Source organism: Jaculus jaculus, chromosome 8, assembly GCF_020740685.1.
Source record: "Jaculus jaculus isolate mJacJac1 chromosome 8, mJacJac1.mat.Y.cur, whole genome shotgun sequence".
Taxonomy (NCBI): domain Eukaryota; kingdom Metazoa; phylum Chordata; class Mammalia; order Rodentia; family Dipodidae; genus Jaculus; species Jaculus jaculus.
The window spans coordinates 3309135-3325864 of record NC_059109.1 but is presented as its reverse complement, the minus strand read 5'-3'; the positions used below and the strand labels follow the sequence as shown (position 1 = coordinate 3325864).

At 58.9% G+C, this 16730-nt stretch overlaps 1 protein-coding gene across 5 annotated transcripts in view; it reads left to right on the top strand.

Annotated features, from left to right (window-relative positions):
- Positions 1-6398: 6398 nt before the first annotated feature.
- The window catches only part of Grm4 (glutamate metabotropic receptor 4), a 102465-nt gene continuing 92133 nt past the window's right edge, over positions 6399-16730 (top strand). For 3 of the 5 annotated variants that reach the window (XM_045157663.1, XM_045157664.1, XM_045157660.1), the window contains exon 1: positions 6802-6921. The gene's annotated coding sequence lies outside the window, so the exon portion shown is untranslated. Of the gene's footprint in view, positions 6446-6801; positions 6922-8172; positions 8300-16730 lie in introns of those variants that run through there. The other 2 variants (XM_045157662.1, XM_045157661.1) reach the window with 2 other exon arrangements.

Below are 16730 nucleotides of genomic sequence, written 5' to 3'. Positions count from 1 at the left end.
CACGCCGCACGCGGAGCGAGTCGGGACCATCCGTCCACCTAGCCTTGGCATCAGGACGGTCTGCCCGCCCCTACCACCCGTAGAGTTCGGTACCCTTTGCAAGCCCAAGAAACGGGACGCGGAGGGGCGGCCACCGCAGTTCTCCTTTTTTTTTTTTTTTTCGAGTTAGGGTCTCACTGTGCTCCCAGGCTGACCTGGAATACACTATGCCGTCTCAGGGTGGCCTCGAACTCATGGTGATCCTCCTACCTCTGCCTCCCGAGTGCTTGATTAAAGGCGTGGGCCACCACACCCAGCTTAGTTTTTTAAAAAATACATATATTTTATTGACAACTTCTATGCTTACAACAAACCATGGTATTTCCCTCCCCTCCCCCACCTTCCCCTTCGTAACTGCTCTGTCATAAACCCTCCCTCTCTCCATTGGTCTCTCTTTTAATTCCATGCACCTTAGCTCTGGGGACCCAGGCCCAGGATCAGCCCCTGTCCCCTCACAGTCCCTTACACCCCAGCATGGTCTTGGCCTGGTGCTGTTTTTGAGCCGGTGTTTCCCTGTGTAGCCAGCCCAGTGTGGTCGCAAACTTGGAGATGCTCAGTCTAGCCTCCTGAGCAGCTGGCAGTTAAGGTGTGCACGTGACAGGCCCTGCTCCATCGTTGGTCTTTCATGCTCCAGGTGCCTCCTGCGCCATCCTCTTCCCCTTTGGCTTCTGCTCTGGGGTCCCCTGGCTGCCTCGACCTAGCAGCGTCCCAGGAAAGCCTGGAGCCTCCGGGAAGGCAGTCCCAGCTTTGGGGGCAGGCGGGGAAGCAGCCTACACTGCTGCTGCGGGTCTCCAGGACTCTGGGCCCGGGGGACTCAAATCTCAGGTAGGGGATTCAGGGGTGAGCAGTGTATGTGTGTGTGGCTTAGGTCCTCTGCTGGGCTCCGCAGGGATCCGGGGTGGGGTAAAATGTCACGCTGGCGTTGGGCTTGTCCTCAGGGCTGCTCAGCTTCCCTGACTGTAGAATGGGGTCCTGGCACTGATGCCCCCATCTGCCCTGGTGACTTACAAGAGCTCCTGGCCGCCGGGCGACAAGCAATGCTTGCTGCTCCCTCTTCCCTGTTCCCACACCCAGTGACCCCGTCCCGCCCAGAGACTGGCTCTCCACCCTCATCCCTGTTCCCACCGTCTCCTGCCTGTCCCCATCTTGTTCCTTTGGAGGGGCCTCATGCCCCACTCCAGCTGGTTGGAAGTCTATTAATATTTCAGTTTGATGAATTAAAGATTCTTCCCTACCCTCCTCCTTCTGATGTCCCGAGAGGGAATTAAAAGCGCATCCGATCCAATCAAACGCCATTAAAATGCAGCCCACGAGGGTCGGAGCTGGCGAGCGCAGCCTTTCTTCCCCGGCCCTGCCTTGTCCTCTCGGGGGTCTGCCGATGGCTGGGTGGCTGCCAGGCGGTACCTGGAGGAGGGAGGAAGTGGAGGAGGAGGCGAAGGCCACTGCCCAGGGATGTGGGTTCCCAGGTGTGACTCAGGTTTCCCAGGACTGGTGAAGGGGGGATGTCCATGCAGCTGTGACTTCCGCCCAGGACCGGCCGGCAGTCCTCCCCCAGCCTCGCCTCCGTGGAGCTCTGTAGTGAGAGCTGGAGTTGAATCACAGAAAGGATGGGTGCTGTGGAGAAGCCGGACCCATGCTCCTTGGGGTGCCACCAGAGCGAGGTCCTGGGGGGGGTGACATTTCCAGCCATCGCCAAGTCCCCTGAGGAGCAAACGCCCAGAGCTCTGTGGCCGTCCTCCAGCAGCTTGGAAAAGGACCAGGACTGCAGTGAGCTGGTGGTGGGGACATTTAAGAGGGGCCCACAGGGGACTCTCAGCTCTGTGTGGCCCTTGCCTGTCCAGAGGCCTGGGGAGCTGATGGGAGGACTGAGGGCCACCAGCCTACCTTAAGGATTCCTCATTCCTTTTCTCTCATCCCCCGCACAGCCCCAGGGGAGCAGCAGACCACATCATGATTCATCGTGGACAGCCAAGGACATGGAGGCCAGGGGACGCCATGGTTAAGGCAGCGGGCCTGTGGATAATGCTGTGGTCAGGACTGCCGGGGAGTGTGTCCTGAAGTCCCCTGGGGGGGGGGGGTGTGCTGGGGCTGCAAGGGAAGGGCCGGCAAAGTTGGGGGAAGATCAATGGCAAGAGGCCTGCGGAGGTGCGGTGAGGCAGGGCCCTGCCTTCCAGTCCGGCCACAGTTCCCTGCTCATTTCCTTGTCCTGCAGGCTTCTGCCCCCCCCCTCGCCAGCTGGATGGCGTCCCCTCCTGTGCCTGTCACCGGGCTGCTCCCCTGGTGCCCAGAGCCCTGGCACTCAGCTGAAGGAGCTGGCTGGCCTGGAGGCTGAGGCTGTGGGCAGGCGGGGCTTTTAAATGTTAATTGTATTTTGACATCAGGCTTGTGACATCCATCCTAATGACATTTGGCTCACAGCTGACAGCCCCTGGACATGTGGAGAGTAAGAGGGAGAGAGAGAGAGAGAGAGATGATAAGTAGTTTTAAATTGCAGAGTGGCAAAGAGGCTGGAAAAGCCTGAGTCTTAAGAAAAAAGAGAGAGAGGGAAAGGAGGAGGGGCAGGATGAATCCTTTCCCTCTAGGGGAGCCGGTCACTCACTGCTGAACGTCTGGTCTGCTGAATCCACTGTATGTGTGAGCACCTACTATGTGCACTGAGCACCTACTGTGTGCTTGACACAGTGACAGTCCTATGGAAGGTCCAGGCATGTAGGCTCTGTGCCCTACTTCTTGTGTATTTTTTTCCAGATTTTATTTATTTATTTATTTATTTAAATATTTTTATTTACTTATTTGAAAGTGACAGACAGAGAAAGAGGCAGGTAGAGAGAGAGAGAGAATGGGCACGCCAGGGCTTCCAGCCACTGCAAACGAACTCCAGACTCATGTGCCTCCTTGTGCATCTGGCTAACATGGGTCCTGGGGAATGGAGCCTCGAACCGGGGTCCTTAGGCTTCACAGGGAAATGCTTAACTGCTAAGCCATCTCTCCAGCCCTTTATTTTATTTTTGAGGTAGGGTCTCACTAGCCTGGGCTGACTTGGAACTCACCGTGTAGTCCCAAGCTGGCTTCAAACTCATGGTGATCTTTCTACCTCTGCCTCCCAAGTGCTGGGATCAAAGGTGTGCACTGCCGTACACTGCTCTATTTCATTTATTTATTTTTTTAAAGCAGGGTCTCACTGTAGCTCAGGCTGGAATTTACTCCATAGCCCAGGTTGGCTTTGAACTCATGGTGGTTCTCCTACTTCATCCTCCTGAGTATTGGGAATAAAGGTGTGCACCACCATGCCTCCTGGTCTCTGGTCCTGAAACCCACTCGTCCTTCAGACCTTATTCAAGTGCTGCCTGCCCTGGGGGCTACCCACTTTAGTGCCCTCACTCCTGGCCTTCTGAAGCTTGGGCGACAGGTGCTTGGGGCACAGGAGGGGCTCAGTTCCCTGGTGGGTGAGGACCTCTGTCTTCTTACCCAGGGCAGGAGTGATTTCATCCTGGACCCTCTAAACCCTCTGTGCCCAGACTGGCCACTGGAGAAGGCAGTTTCCTAGCATCCCTATTTTTCTTTCCCCAGGGGTGGGGAAACTGAGTCTGAGGAAGAGAAGAAAAGCATCTTTTTTTTTTTTTTTTTTTTCTGAGATGGAGAAGTCACAGAAGAGCTTTGGCTGGAAGAGTGGCCAATGCTGTGGCTGAGGAGGCTGGGTAAGTTCTCTTCTTCACGGGGGAGGCCGGGGTATGAGCCTGGAGAACAAGGTGGAAATCTAGCTCAGGTAGAGCTTCCTGGTGAGCACGAGGCCCTCGGTTTAATCCCTGCTGTTGCACAAAGGGATTTCAAGCAGTGGGTGTGACAGCACAAGCAAGTAACTCCCCGGCACTAGGTGGCTGGGCCAGGAGATTGCTGGGAGTCTGAGGCCAGCCTAGACACATATCCAGACCCTGTCTCAGAAAAACAAAAGCAAGGGCTGGAGAGATGGCTCTGAGGTTAGAGTGCCTGCAAAGCCTAGTAACTTCGGTTCTGTTTCCCAGTACCCACATAAAACCAGGTGCACAGAGTGGCACATGGATCCTGGTATGCCCATTCCCTGTCTGTCTCTCTGTTTGCAAATAAATAAAAATATTTATTTTTGAAAACAAACCAACCTACAAAAACAAAAGCTGGCATGGTGACACATGTCTGTAACTTTTTCTTCTTTGAGGTAGGTTCCCACTCTGAACCAGGCTGACCTGGAATTTACTATGTAGTCTCAGCGTGGCCTCGAACTCACGGTGATCCTCCTACCTCTGCCTCCCAGGTGCTGGGATTAAAGGCGTGTGCCACCATGCCCGGCTTGTTTGTTTTTGAGACAGGGTCTCACTGTAGTGCAGGCTGGTCTCAAACTCACCTTGATCCTCCTACCTGAGCCTCCCAAGAGCTGGGATCCAAGGTGTGTGCTACCATGCTGGGCTTCTGTGTCCATCTGGATCTCAGCAAATCATGGCCTGCATGAATTTTAGTTTCCTCCACCTATCCACCCACCCCACAGAAGAAGGCTGAGTACAATGTTCCGTACAGGAAGCACTGTGGCTTTGACTTGAGTGCTGAAAGCAGCAGCTGATCTGTACACACATCCAATTTTTTTTTTTTTTTTTTTTCAAGATAGGGTCTTCCTCTAGTCCAGGCTGACCTGGAATTCACTATGTTGTCTCAGACTGGCCTTGAACTCACTGCAGTCCTCCTACCTCTGCTTCCCAAGTGCTGGGATTAAAGGCCTGTACCACCACACCTGGCTCTAATTCTCCCTGTTTAAAAAAAGTGTTTTTAGGGCTGGAGAGATGGCTTAGTGGTTAAGCACTTGCCTGTGAAGCCTAAGGACCCCGGTTCGAGGCTCGGTTCCCCAGGTCCCACGTTAGCCAGATGCACAAGGGGGCGCACGCATCTGGAGTTCGTTTGCAGAGGCTGGAAGCCCTGGCGCGCCCATTCTCTCTCTCACCCTCTATCTGTCTTTCTCTTTGTGTCTGTCGCTCAAATAAATAAATAAATAAATAAATAAAAATTTTAAAAAAAAAGTGTTTTTAGGGTTGGAGAGATGGTTCAGTGGTTAAGGTGTTTGCTTGCAAAGCCAAAGGACCTAGGTTCAATTCCCCAGGACCCACATAAGCCAGATGCACAAGGGAGCACACACATTCTCTCTCTACCTGCCTATTTCTGTATCTCTCTTTCAATAAATAAATACAAATAAAATATTTTTAAAAGTGTTTTTATTTATTTATTTGAAAGGAGAAGACAGGAGAGAGAGGGAGGGAGAGAAAGAATGGACATGGCAGAATCTCTTGACCCTGCAGATGAATGAACTCTAGATGCATGCATCACTTTGGGCATTTGGCTTCTCTCTCTCTCTCTCTCTCTCTCTTTTCCTCAAGATAGGGTCTCACTGTAGCCCAGGCTAACCTGGAACTCACTCTGTAGTCCCAGGCTGGCCTCGAACTCACAACAATCCTCCTAGCTCTGCCTCCCAAGTGCTGAGATCAAAGGTGTGCACCACCACTTGTGGCAGCTCTGGTGGTTGCTCCCTAGGACACAGCCTCTGTGGGAAAGACTTGAGTTTCCTAGAAGCCTGGAGCCGTGCACACTTGTCTGGGATGGGGGAGAGCTCCCCTGGCCTTGCTTCTGTCTCTAAACTGCTTCCTCCTGAGGTGGGAATGGTGGCTAGTGCCCTCGTCCAGGGCTGCGTGGCTGCTGGTTCTGTGTGTGTCCCCAGCGCTGAGAGTGAGGCAGTATATCTGTGTGCGTTGCACACACACACGCACGCACGCACGCACACATGGCAGGAATGAACGAACAAGTGATGTGGACCCTTCCATAAGAGATTACAGATGATTGGGTACACACTGACTGAGTAAATGAGACATGTGTCTGGGTCATTTCATGAGACAGCAACAAGAGTCTGTGCTTTGCCAACAGTTATTCATTCACCAAACACTCCTGAGCTCACTGTGGTCTAGGCGTGGTGCCAGGCACTGAATGAAAGATGGTCAACAAGACGATGCTCTGTCCTGCGCAGTCCGGAGAGCTGGAGGGGAGGGGGACCTGCTCTGGCAGCGTGCCCTGGAGGAGAAAAGGCAGACCCGCGCAAGCTCGGTCCCTTGTCCTGGACTCCTGCGGGAACTCCTCTATAGGGTTCTCTGGTACGTCAAGGTGGCAGAGTGCCCCAGGCCTGGGCACAGTGAACACCAGGTGGCACTCTGTCGAAGGTGGAAGGAGGGCCCTGGCCGTCCGTCCTCTTCCCCTAGCTAGCTCCTCGGTGTGGCGTGGCGTGGCGTACCTCTATGGCACAAGGACAGTCACGCACGCCACGGCTCCCAAAGAAGCCACTTCTGTTGTCTGCGCCAAGATGTCCTAAAGGGTTGTGTGGACCGTCCTGTCCTTCCAGGTCTCTAAGGCGCTCTGCTCCCGGGATCCCCAAAGCCTTGGGAAGGGGAAAGAGCATAGCCGGGCACTTCAGAGCTGACGACTCTCCTCTGGGCTTGCTACAGGCCACCTGTTACACGTGAACCAAGCTGTGCCAAGGCCTGGGGGAGGCGCTACTGCCCTAGCCTAGAGGGTCCTAGTGACTCAGGGGCCAAGTGTCCCCTACAGGCTATAAGACGTGAGCAAGGGAGTCACCTCACAGGGCCTCAGTTTCCTCCCTTGTCATAGGCTTGAACCAGGAGCAGTGGGGTGTGCAAGTGAACATGCCACAGGGGGGCACACGCCACGTGTGGGAGGCGGAGAGCATTGGCCCTGCGAGTGGGGGTTCCCGGGAGGCGCGGGGTGAGGCAGCAGGCCCCGCTGCATTCCTGCTCCGCCGTACTTTGCAGGCTGTGCGTTGGGAGCGAGGCTGCGCTTCCAGACCCTCGACCTGCGGGGGTGAGGAGGGCGGGGGGGGGGTGAGCCGGGGCGGGCACGGGGCTGGAGGTGGATGGGAGGAGAGGCTTCTGCGATGGTTGGGCGTGGGGAGGGGTGGCGGGGCCGCGGGAGGCGGAGGTGCTGGGTTGGGTGACCCCCCCCCTTACCAGGAGCTCGCTCTTTAAAAAGGCCGGCGGAAGCGCCCCGCACTCGGGGCGCAAACTTGCGGGCCGGGCGGGCGCCTGCGGTGCGGCAGGGCCCGGGGCGCCGGGAGCGGTGCGGCCCCCTCGGCCCTCGGCCTGCGCTCCCGGCGCTCGCGCCCCTCCCGCGCCGCCGCCGCGCCGCCCGTCCCTCGCTCGCTCGCTCGCGCTCTCTCTCTCTCTGGCTCGCTCGCGCTCATTCTCTCCCCGCCGCCGCCGGGGCGCCCGCATCCCGGCCGGCTGCGCTGTCCGCCGGCTCCCGCTCCGCCCGCTTCCCAGCCCGGAGCCCCGGCGCGCGCCGCGCCGTGCCCCGCACCGCCCCGCACCGCCTGGCCCGCGCTCTCGGGCTCGCACGCCGGCCTCGGCGGCGGCGTCTCCGCCCGCTGCCACCTCCATCTCGCGCCCGAGCTGCCGCCGGCTCACCATCCCCCGCGCGGCGTCCGGGACTCCGGGCGGCTCCGCGCCCCGGGCTCGGTCCGCAGCGTCAGCGCCTCCCGCCGCGGCCCGGGCTCCGTGGGCACCGCGAGAACCGAGCGTCCGGCTCCCGGGGCGCAGCCGACCCCTCGCCGCCGCGTCCGCCTGGCCCGCGTGCGGTGAGTTGTGGCCCGAGGGGGACGGGCGGAGGGAACCGTGCCCTTCGGCCTCCGGAGCGCGGGATGCGGCTGGGGGAATCCCGGCGCCTGGGGAGGTGGCCTCCGCCAGCCGCCGCGCGGAGGGCTCGGGTGGGACCCGGCTGGAGGCTCTCCCCTTGGGGCCGCCCCTCGACGCCTCCGAGGGAGGGGACGGGGCCCCGCTCTTAGCAGGTCTGGGAGAAAGTCGAGTGGGGGGCCGTGTCAGGTTTGCACGGGCGGAGGGGTGTTGCCAGCCCAGGTGGGGGCGGCGACATCCGCGCGCCCCTCTGCGGAGACGCCGGGCGGCGGGGGCGCGGACGGGTGTTTGCGCCGCTGCTCCGCGGTCCCCGGCCGGCCCGGGGCTCCTTTCCCCGGCATCGCGTCCGTCCGGCTCCGGCTCCCGCCCCAGCGCTGCTTTTGCCTCCAGCCAGAGCCCAACCACCGTCGGTCTGCAGCCGCCGCGGTGGCTTGCGGTGGTGCTGCAGGTCTGGGGTCTTCCCGCGGCCCCGGGACTTTGGGGTCGGACGCCCTGGACTCTGGGGACCGTCCCTTCCCGAGACCGTGATGAGCGGAGCGTGTCGGCCGTGGGTACGTGTGTGTGTGTGTGTGTGTGTGTGTGTGTGTGTGTGTCGGGGGAGGACCCTGCTCCGGGGTCGCCGGCCGGGCTCCCGCGGGCGGGGGCGGGGTCCGGAGGTGGAGGCCCGGCTGCGCGCCGCGCCCCCGCACCCCGCGGCGGGAGCCTGTTGGTGCAGGGACGGGGCAGCAGCGGGGAGTCCCGAGTCCGTAGGACGAGCGCCCTCTGCCCCTGGGCCCTGAGCGACACCCTCGCCGCTAGGCGGTCCTTTATAAAGGGGGCACCTCACTCCCCCACCACCATGCTTACTATCCCTGCTCTTTGCCGGGGAGAAAGCTGGTTTTGGGGACACCAGCTGAGCTGAGTGTTCAGGGCTACCACGTGTGTGTGTGTGTGTGTGTGTGTGTGTGTGTGTGAGTGGTGGGCACCCCACCGTGAGTCTGACGTGAGTGACAGTGAGGAGCCCGGGCAGGCAGGGAGGGCAGTACCCCCAGGGTGTCCCTGCTGAATAGCCCGGACATCCCACCCAGCTGCGAGGGGAAGTCTCCTGTCTTGCGGCCTCCAGGGTCCCCTGGGTGGGCCAGGCCTGGGCTCTGGTGCTTGGGAAGTGGTGGAGGCGGTTTTGGTGCATAGCTGAGGACTCGGGTTCGGAGCTGCAGAGCGCTTCCCAGGGGAGCCGGCAGTCTCTCTCAGTGGGGCCCAAAGGCAGGGGGTCGTCACCGAGAGCCACTGTGCTCCTGGACGGGCTGCAGGGTGCTGAGCTGGTCCAAGCTCCACTTCTTGACTTGAGTCTCCTCTTGAGTGTGGGTCTGGTGGTGTGGTGTCCCTGAGCCTCTGCTCAGCCATGTGATGGGCACATCTGCTCCCCTGGGAAATAGATGGCCACAGTCTTCCCCTGCAACTACCCTCACCTGCCAACATCCTCATACCTCTTAGGAACAAATACTGAATTCCCTACCAGGAAGCTAGCAGTGTCTAACCCGAGGAATGCCTTATTGATGGTGGCTTTTTTTTTTTTTTTTTTCCCCAGCCACTTTCTGAGGGGATCTGGGAACACAGCTTGTCACTGAACTGATTCTAGCGGGCGGGTCAGGAGCTGCTGTCAGCCTCAGTGGCAGAGTGTAGGCGCTCCCCCACATCCTCTGACCTGTGTCTGGGAGGGCTCAGCTCCCTTCTGTTGGAAACTTGGGAAGGAGGGAGTGCAGGCAGCCAGCCTGTGAGCCTACAGCGTGCCAGGCAGAAGGACCTGGAAGGGCTCGGCATCCCTGTTCCCAATGATGAGGTGGCCACAGCCCAGCCTGGGGCTCCTGGGCCATACCCACGCCTGTCCTGCCACAGGGGACAGCTGGTAGGAAGACAGCGGCAGAACCCATGGGCGCCAGCACCTTATAATTATAGCCGACAGGCACGTCCTCTCCCTGAGACAAGTGTGGAGCCAGCAGCCCCTAATTACCACCCACCCCGAGACATCTGCCCACCCCTGCTGTCCTCCCGGGCTCGGCCTAGAACCCATCTTTCCAGTGGGAAGGTCCTGCTGGCAGCCTGGGCAGCTGGGCCTGTCAGCTGCCTGCTGGCTGGAAGGTTCTCTCACTTCTGCAGAGTGGCACTGCCTCTCTGCCTGGAGAAGGCTTGGGGAAGCTGGCATCTGGGACTGGCCCTGCTCCCGGGGCTGGCGGGAGGGCTGCTGGCTGAGCATTTGAGGGAGAAGCAGAGGGGTCTCCAGTGGGGGTTCCCACCTACTTCTGAGGAGAATGGGGGTGGGCTTGTTTCCATCAGGGTCCATTTTGCCCCAGTCAGCTGGGACTTGATGTGAGAGGCCTGTCTCTGGCTCGGGAGAGGGCAGGTCGGAAGCTTCCTTGGTCCTCTGTCTGCACGTGGGTCCTGTTTCTCTCCTCCCCGTGACTCGGCCGCCCTTCCCACTCCCCTCTCTCCCCCCCAGACGGTGTCTTCTCCCAGCCAGCTTCCTGTCCTCGCTGGAAGTGTTCTCTCCCAGCCTGAGTTGCTCCTACAGGGAGGACACTAAAGAGACCTGCCTAGAGAGAAGGACCCAGGGTCCAAGTCAGCCTGGAGTGGCCACCTCTTCCCAGTCCCCTGGGCCCAGAGTCTGAGTGGCTCTCTCAGCGTGTCCCTGTCCTCTTGGTTCTTCTGAAAACCCAGCACCATAGAGATAGTAAAAGTCACCCTTAAACGAAAGCTGATGACTCCCGTCAAAATGTTTTATGACCGAGCTCCGTGTAGAACAGCTTCACGGTGGCCCCGAGGCCCTAATGTGTGTGTGTGCATCTATTAAATGAATCGGGTAACGCGGTGCGTAATAGCATTATCGGGACCCCGTTCAATTAAGGTAGATATTATCTGCAGTAATTGGGAAATGACAGTCTATAATGACATCCTGTGCCATTTTAGGCCCGAGTGACGCCGTCTAGTTAAGCCACCACTCTCCTAGGAGGAGGCTTGGTCACAGTCACTGGTGGTGACAGTGGGGCCCAGAGAGCTCAGTAGAAGCTACGCTTTCACAAGGTGCCCAGAGCTCTGGGTTCCGCCGGGGCCACCTCCCTACGCCCTTGGGTGACAGAAAGCAGCCTCTACACCTGCTCTGCGGTTGGAGCAGCACTTGTAGTGAAAACCCTGCTCAGGCTACAGTGCTGCCTTGTCCAGGTTTAAACATAGAGAAGATCTGGAGTTGACCTGAATTCTGAGGGTTCTGGCAGGGTCTGCCACAGGCATGGTCATGTCCCCTGTGGCGGTGGCCTCGGCGTGGCCTAGCGCTGGGAGTCTTGCCCTCAGCTGTGGCCGTGTCCCCGGCTGTGCAGACCCCCAGGGCAAGGTCCAGGGCCCGGATGGGAGGGGACGGGACACAGGGAGGTCCTGCGGTCATGCCTGTTGGGAGCTCACTCTCTCGCCCGAGCCTTGCCAAGAAGCGAGGAAGCACGGTGGCGCTGAGAGGTGGGGTGGGGTGGGAGGGAGCGCCCTGGCGTCGCCCGGCGGGGCGGCCTGCCACAGGGGCTGGGCAGTGGGAACTTCGCAGCTCAGCAAGAGGAAGGGCTAGGCTGGAGAGCCTCTGGCAGATGGCCGCGTGCTCCGGTGGCAGCTCACTGATGAGCCCTCTTTCTGCCGTGACCTGCAGGCGCTGCCCTTCTGGTCCTCAGGCGTCTTGCGGTCAGAGTGCTTGAGCATCCTTTGCTTTTCTGTCTGCGCAGTGACCACGGAGTCTGGCTTGACGGTGGAAGGCTGCGCTTCCTGGCCCTAGCCCTCCTCCCTCTGTCGCAGGCACCGGCTTCGGGGCTTATCACTGACCGCTGCGCAGGCCTGCCTCAGGGCCTTTGCACTGTGGCTCTCTTCCCGGAAGGTGCTTCTCCCAGAGGGCCGCAGGGCTCACACTGCCCCTGCTTTTGACTTTTTTTCAAATGCCACCTTCCCAGAGACATTTCCCCCTTTCCATTTTCCCTCTTCCGTGACAGCCCTTCTGGGCACCTGCCCCTGATGCCCTGAAGTGCCACACATTTCTTGTGTTCTCACCACTGGGATGCCAGCTCCCTCTGCCAGATCAGGGCAGGGCTCACAGCCTATGTTTGAGGGCCACGCTGAGTGGCTGAATGTTCATGGCAGATGCCACACTTGGCCATGCATGAGGGTGGCAAGAGCCTGGTAGGAGTGAGCCTCTCCGTGGACTTCACGTGCTGCCGTGACCCCCTGTTGTGGGCCCTGTCCTGCTGGGGGCCTGGCTCTGCCTGCCATTTATCCCAATCCTAGATGAGTCACGGGGGTTGGGGGGGGGGAGGGTGTGCATGGAGAAGGAGGGGCTGATCACATGGACTTTTTTTTTTTTTTGGTTTTCCGAGGTAGGGTCTCACTCTAGCTCAGGCTGATCTGCAATTCACTCTGTATTCTCAGGATGGTCTCGAACTCATGGTGATCCTCATACCTCTGCCTCCCGAGTGCTGGGATTAAAGGCATGCGCCCCCACGCGGGCTCACATGGACTTTTAACATGTCCCCAGGTCATCAACATCCCACAGTGTGAAGGTGCGACCAATAATGAAAATGGGACAGATCAGGGTGGGCTTCCTGGAGGAGGGCTGCTCAGCTGCCTGGTGGGGTGGGTAGCACTGGGGGGAAATGGACTTGAAGGATCCCTCTGTCATCAAGCTAAGGAGTTCTTTTCTTTTTAAGATTTATTTTTAATTATTTATTTGAGACAGTGGGGCAGGGAGAGAGAGGAGAGAAAGAGAATGGGTATGCCAGGGCCTCTAGCCACTGCAAACGAACTCCGGACACATGCAACACCATGTGCGCCTGGCTTACGAGGGACATGGAAAGTCAAACCTGGGCCCTTAGGCTTTGCAGGCAAGTGCCTTAACCACTAAGCCATCTCTCCAGCTCAGGAATTCTTTTAATAAAAACAATTATCTTTATTTGAGACAGTGAAGAGAGGAGGAGAGAGAGGGAGGGAGAGAGAGAAAATGGGTGCACCAGGGCCTCCAGCTGCTGCAGACAAACTCCAGACGCATGTGCCACCATGGCCTCTGGCTTACATGGGACCTGGAGAATCGAACCTGGGTCCTTAAGCTTTGCAGGCATTGTGCCTTAACTACTGAGCCATCTTTCCAGCCCAGGAACAACTCCTTGTATCCCTTGCACACACTTCTCCTGTGCTTTCCGTCCTACAGAGAACCAGTGGCCTCTGGGAGGGACAGCTTGGGAGGACGGGCTGGGCTTTAGAATCTGAAGGGGCCCCAGTCTGGGCTGGTGGGCTGGAGCAGCTAGGGGCCATGCCAAACCGGGTGCCCACAGCTCCCCTCTTCCTTGCTCTTAGATGGAGTTGTGTAGGGGGGCGGTGCTGAAGATAGGAGGGGCCACTCTCCAGAACGAGCCCCAGCCAGCTGAGTGGATGGAAGGTTCTGGATGCCACGCTGCCCATCAGTTCTGTTTCCTGGCCTGAAACCCTTCCCAAGTGCCATCGTTACAGGCGCTCTGGTGGTTGCAGGGTCGGCTGCATGAGCTTTCCCAACTACAGAGAGCTGCCTGGCATGGAGGGCAGCCCCTTCCCTCATAGCAGCCGTTCTCCAAGCTCTGCTGGAGGTGGCGGGCTGGCAGAGGCCACAGGGAACGTAGCCTGCCCCCCTCCATGTGGGAGGTGGCTGTGGGCAGGGCCAGGGTGAAAGGCAGGGGCATGGTGGGCATGGTGATTTCTCTCCAGGGCAGCTGTGAGGTTGGGCAGGCCTTGTCTCTTTGGGATGAGACGGTCCAACGAGCCACCCCTGTCCTGCGGGCTAGAGGGTTCCGCAGTGGGGTCCCCAGCAGGTGACGGGCCCAGGGAGACGTCTCTGGTTCCACCTCATTTTGCTGTTGGGTGTGTGAGGCGTGGGTGAGGACGCATCTGCACAGCTCAGGAGATTGAGGACAGCCCCTGCGCAGCCATCCACAGCCCCCAGCTTCCCGAGCTCCTGGACCAGGTTGGATGGGAGCCAGGGTACCCAGTGGTAGGAATGGTGGCGGAGAGGACACGGGCAGGATGCTGGGGGGGGGGACAAAGGCATGGCCCAGGAAGGCCAAGCGTGTGGCCAGGGCTTTGTGGGCTTGCCCTGCCCTCCCCTGGGACTAGCTGGGTCCCTTTGAGTGCCCAGTGCTGCCTGGAGCGCACCCCTCAGAGGACCCGGTCCAGTGGCTTTCCCACCCTGGGAGCAAGGTGCCAGGCGGCTCTCGGTTTTCTGCCTTTTCTTCTGGTGTTTGGGTTCTGTTCTGGCTCATTGGTTTTGGAAGACTCAGAATGAACTCCATGAAAGCTAATTGGAGGGTTAGTGACTCACGGCAGCTTTCCTGGTCAGGTTGTTCTGTGGTTTGTGGTTCTCTCCGGCTTGGGCCGTGGCTGGGGAGGAAGGGCTGAGGTCAGAGAAGCGTGACGCATCTGCTGTCTGGAACTGCAGTGCCTCTGAGGCCGGGCCCTGAGACCCTCCGCATGGCCCTTTGGTGGCAGAGGCCCTCAGTTTCTGCAGACCTCTCCGGACTGCAGCGCACCCTCAGTTACCCTCACGTCTCCCTCCATTTACTGGAAGGAATGTTCAGGAAAGCACCGTTGGCTACGAACTGATGCTGTGTAGAGGTGGCTGACCCCTCTGCTCCTTGTTAGTTACCCTGTCCTTTCTGGAGTCAGAGGCCATCCCCCCACAGGGAGTGAGGGTGGGACAGAGAAAACCAAGCCTGGGAGAGGGACCCGTGGGGTAGCGGGGCCTCCTGGACCCAAAGCCATCCTGATGGCTTATGGGGAAGGCTCTCCCCCCCCCCCCCGCCAGCTGCCCTGGTTTGAACTTTCCTGGCTATTTTGGAACACACACACACTCTCTCTTTCTCTCTGTGTGTGTGTGTAGTCTGGGAGCTGGGGATTGGACTTCAAAGGAAGTCCCCATCCCCTTTCCCCGCAGGTGGAGACAGGCTCCCCCCCCAGGCTGCTGCTCCCCTGGCCCCTTTTGGGGTATTTTAACTTCCTGCTTGTCCCTGTTACAGCATCAAAGGAAGGGGAGGCTAAAGGCGGTCTGTCTGCCCCTCTCACGGAGGAGCTCAGGAAAGAAAGGGGTGCTGGGGCTGAGGGCCGGGGACCCACTGTGGCCAGGGACCCCAGCTCCTAGAGGGAAAGCCAGGTGGGGGATCTGGCCAGCTGGGTCAGCACCTGAGGCCCTGGAGCTCCCGATTCTGATCCTCAGGCACTGGCCTCGCTCTGGGGCCTGTGTGGCCTGCCCTTCCTTGCGTGTGTGGATAGGTGGCTGAGCCCCCGGGAGAGGCTGGCCCTGAATCCCTAGGCAGGGTCTGTGGTCTGCTCACGGCCTGGCTTTCAGGAGCAGCTGTGTGCTGTCGCGCATCCCCAGGTGGCCCTGCTGTGGTTGGTCAGGGTGCCGTCGCCCCTCAGGACACTCATGCAAACAGCCGTGACCTCACCAGGCCGGAGGGATTGCTTGTGCCAGGTAGTGAGGTGACGGGCCTGGGCGGCCTGTGTGCAGCCGGTCTCTGGACTCCGCGTGGCTCAAGTACCTGGTGTCTCTGCTGCCTCCTCTGTGAGACAGGCCTAAAAGTGCCACCCAGCTCCAGGGCCTGAGCGTTCCATGGGGTCCCTGGGCAGAGCCGGTGAGCAGCAGTGCGCTGTCCTCTCCCTCCACCGGCCCTGCGTTGGACTGGGGACAGTGCAGCAAGCCCCAGTGGCTGTGTGGAATCTTCTCACCCTGCCTGTACACAGGTGGGGACACAGCCCTCCCTCAGCCTCTCAATGACGCCTGCAAATGTGCCCGAGGGGCAGCGTGGAGCCCGGCTGGCATTTCCTGCGGCTGACCCAACCCTCAGATCCCGGACGGAGGCTCCGAGGCTGTGGTTGCCTCTAGCAAGGTGTCTGGCCTGTTCTGACTTGCCTGATTTCTGGCATGAGCCATCTAGTGCCCCCATCTGCCAGTCCCACAGCCATGCAGAAAGTGGCCTGACAGACCCAGTCACACGAGGGGTGAGAGGTTAGGGCAGTGTGGGACAGGTGCAGTCCTCAGCCCTCCTCAAGGCCCTGGCCCTGGGTCATGGATCCTGGAGGAGGTAGACACCTTTTTTTTTTTTTTTTTTTTGGTTTTTTGAGGCAGAGTCTCACTCTAGCCCAGGCTGACCTTTGAACTCATGGTGACCCTCCTGCCTCTCTGCCTCCATGTGCCACCATGCCCGGCCCCTGACACCTTTCCATTTGCTGGATGACTATGGGAGAGTTATGGGATGCCTCGACTGCTGGTCTGGGGGTTAAGGGGAATTAGTCACTTACCGTATGCTGCTGAGGAGCAGAGGGGACACGACACGGGCTGTAGCTCGTGGTGTAGTTAACGTAGGCAAGGCCCTGGGTTCAATCCCCAGTACCAGAAAAAAGAAAAAAGATCTGGTGGTGTATGCTTGTAATACTGAAACAGGAGGATTGCCACGAGCTCAAGGCCAGTCTGGACTACATAACCAATTCTAGGACAACTTAGACTCTGGAGTGAGAACCTGTCTTAAAAAGAAAAAGTGGGCTGGAGGGATGGCTTAGTGGTTAAGGCGTTTGCCTACAAAGCCAAAGGACCCAGGTTCGATCCCCCAGGACCCACGTTAGCCAGATGCACAAGGGGCGTACACATCTGGAGTTCGTTTGCAGTGGCTGGAGGCCCTGGCACACCCATTCTCTCTCTCTCCCTCTTTCTCTGTCAATAAATAAATAAAATAATTTTTTTAAAAAAAAGTAAAAGAAGGAAAAAACAGGATGCCAGCACTTGGGAGACAGAGGTAGGAGAATCACTATAACCTGGAGCTGTAGAGTGAGTTCCAGGTCAGCTTGGGCTAGAGTGAGACCCTACCCCCTACCTCAACAAATTAAAAACATAGCCGGGCGCGGTGGCCCATGCCTTTAATCTCAGCACTCTGGAGGCAGAGGTAGGAGGATCGCCTTGAGTTC